The sequence below is a fragment of the Sinocyclocheilus anshuiensis genome, unplaced genomic scaffold (genome assembly GCF_001515605.1).
Source record: "Sinocyclocheilus anshuiensis isolate Anshui unplaced genomic scaffold, SAMN03320099.WGS_v1.1 scaffold2267, whole genome shotgun sequence".
Taxonomy (NCBI): Eukaryota; Metazoa; Chordata; class Actinopteri; order Cypriniformes; family Cyprinidae; genus Sinocyclocheilus; species Sinocyclocheilus anshuiensis.
Window position 1 is genome coordinate 154,937 of NW_015541483.1, and position 3,135 is coordinate 158,071.

At 31.5% G+C, this 3,135-nt stretch overlaps 1 protein-coding gene across 1 annotated transcript in view; it reads right to left on the minus strand.

The window, feature by feature from the left end:
- klhl35 (kelch-like family member 35) overlaps nucleotides 1–1,812 on the minus strand; it is a 10,882-nt gene extending 9,070 nt beyond the window's left edge. Inside the window, exon 1 of the mRNA XM_016489268.1 lies at nucleotides 1,717–1,812. The gene's annotated coding sequence lies outside the window, so the exon portion shown is untranslated. The remainder of the gene's footprint in view (nucleotides 1–1,716) is intronic.
- Nucleotides 1,813–3,135: the final 1,323 nt, after the last annotated feature.

Consider the following 3,135-nt stretch of genomic DNA (forward strand, 5'->3'; position numbering starts at 1 on the left):
AGGGATTGGCATGGTAATGTACATGACAATGTTAATGTATTTGGTCTCGGCGGAATAGATCTGCTATGATGCTGCTGTGAGCATGTAAGAAATATTGCTGCTGCAAATATAACATACATGAAATAACCCCCATATAGCATAGATGAATCACCTCATAGCAGATCTATACAGGTGGAGCTGGGGAAGGTGGAGGGTTTCTGAAGCAAGCTGCAACTGCTACGGCAAGCACTAGTCATATATTTGAATGTTGAGCAGCGAGCTCATTGGCTACCGATACAGGAGAGAACCAATCAGCTGTGCCATGTGATGATGATGTCATCAGGTCAGATTGAGTTAGACCTATCGGACTGCGCCATCTAGAGTTTCATGCCAGAACTCTGTATTTAAGCCTGGCCAGTTTAAACATTCAAGACACGAATGAGAAGATCAGTGTGCGCGCTCATCCAAACCCGTGTCTCAGAGAGCGCGCAAATACTGAGTTCTCTTGCAAGACTTGTGCTTGAATGGACAAATTCACACAAAAATGATGTCAATATGCCCGTTTTAGTGAGTTTGTAACAGACCGAGTCGGTTGAACGCATAGAATCAGTGTACTGGATCCGTGCATTGTCTTAAAGTTTTTAATGTTATCAAACAACAAAAGACAGGGAAATCACTCACTGCTCTTGACTGAATAGCTTTTGTAACTTTAATAAGGATTCAATCAAATATACAATGTTATTTTACATTTGATTACTTTATTCAGTTTCTGTACTTAAAAACTAATGTTAGTTAGTAAAACCTGAAAAGCACTGTTTATTTGATTTATCTTTCCTTGGTTGTATTTATTTGTTCTGTTGCTTGTAGTTAGATTATTTGTTCTTATTTTCTTTATTTTTATTTGACAGTATAGTTATTTTTCCCTAAAAAAGCACACTGAACTGTGAGTAATTTGAACCGTTACACCCCTAATTTCAGTTAATGTTTATTTTATTTCAAGCAGGGTTATTGTAATGAACTAAAACTAAATCTAAATCTGAAACCACGAAAAGCATTTTTGTTAGAAAATAAACTTTAACTGGAATTAAATAAAATAAAATATAAAACACGTATTTTATTGCAGCTACTTGCCAAGGCAAATTTTATATAGTTTAACTCTAAGTGCTAAAATAACTAAAACTAAAACTGAAATAAAAATATATTATTATTATATATTTTTAATATTTTATTATTACATTTATAATATCATAATAAACTATACAGAAAGATTTAAAAGAAACAAAAACTAATACAAATGACAAAAACACTACAAAAATTAAAAGGAAAACCAAAAATATAACATATAATAGCATCTCAATGATACTAAAACACCAGATTTCAAGATACATAAAATGTTTTTATGGTTTCAGTTTTAGTGTGAATCTGTCTTGCTATGTTTTTATGAGCTCATATTAATTACATAAAAATATGAAATGATTTGTACACTGCAGGACTATTTAAAATATTGAACGCAAAATGTTGATTAAAAATTACGCAAATTCAACAAACACTTTCCCTTAAACATCTTCACAATTCTGCTGTCACATTATGCATCAACTATCCCAAACTTTCAGTTATCTCATGTTTGCGGTCTTTCATCTGCATTTACATGAATGCAATATAATTCAAATGCAAAACAGTCTTGAATAGAAACGACTCAGAATTGTTGGATAAGCATGTATATTTATCAGAGCTCACCTGTGTGAAGCACGCTCAGTGAGTCTTCAGATCAGCGATGAGAATTGAACACCACGTCACCTGCAACACGTTTATACCTGCTGTGTTCTGAGTGGGAGGAGCTTATGCACAAGCAGTGATGTCACTGGCTGCGTGGAAACTCATTTCCTGTTCCCATTAAATCAACTTCCCTTCCCTGTTCACTAGTCGTGCTTCACTGCAAACAACTGCTGCAAAATCATGACTTAAATAGCAGTCTGCTGTGTTTTAGCATGAATTCTGAGAGTTTATTGTAGAATTGATCAAATCTGTAACTGTTATGATACCAGATGAGTCTGTACGTTATTGTATAATTATGATAAACACACATTCTGTGTAATTATTTAATGAGCATTTGGGAGTTTTTGATTTAATAAAAGCAGCAAGACACTGATTTCACTGCAGTGTAATTTTACATAGGCTAGTAATCATTTCACATTTTGGAAATAAAATTAAAATATCACTTTAAATCAGCTTTAATTGTGCAGGCATGAAATATTAGCCCTCGAGTTCGTTGAAAGGTAAAAGCAAACAGGTGTATCAGCATTGTGCTGCATGATAAAATCTTTGGTTTCACTATCAAATTAAATTAGAAGCAAGAATACTAAGAATGTTTGTAATGTCAGATCTTCATAATAAAGTGTTGATGAAGTGATGTATTCCTGTTTCCCTCCTAAAACCTGGCGTTATTTACTGTATCATTTACAACAGTAAATACTAAATACAGTAAATATTTTTGTTTTCTGGCCAACATATTGTAAATACATGTTAAATATATGTTGTAAACTGATGTTAAATTAAAATTGAAAATACATCTAGTTACAACATTCATAAACCAAAATATATTTCAAAATGTATTTTAGGGGCAAGAAAATCCATTTCCAATCTAAGAGTATAGCCTATGCTTGTCTAAATGCAAATGTGGATGGAATAGGCCACTACAGATCAAAAACAGATTTACAATGATTCAATGATGTTTTAAAACAATTTTTTTCAAATGCGTTAAGTTTGCATTATAGACAGCAAATAAAGTTGTGACATCAATGCATTTTCTTAGATTGAAAATATACGGAGGGCAAAATAAATGTTTATATTTACAATATTTAAAAATATATATTATATTTGTAAAATATATTTTCAAAAATGTACAAAAAATGGTTAAAATATATTGGTTATACACACACACACACACACACACACACATATATATATATATATATATATATATATTTTTTATTTATTTTTTTTAAATAAAATAATGGTGTTTTTTAGGAATTAAAAATAATCTGATTTTGGAGTTTGACAATGAACACATTGCAACCATGGTTGGGACGGCCCACATAAACGAGCAAAAATGCTTTACATGTCTTGAAATAATAATTTCTAAACATTAAACATTGA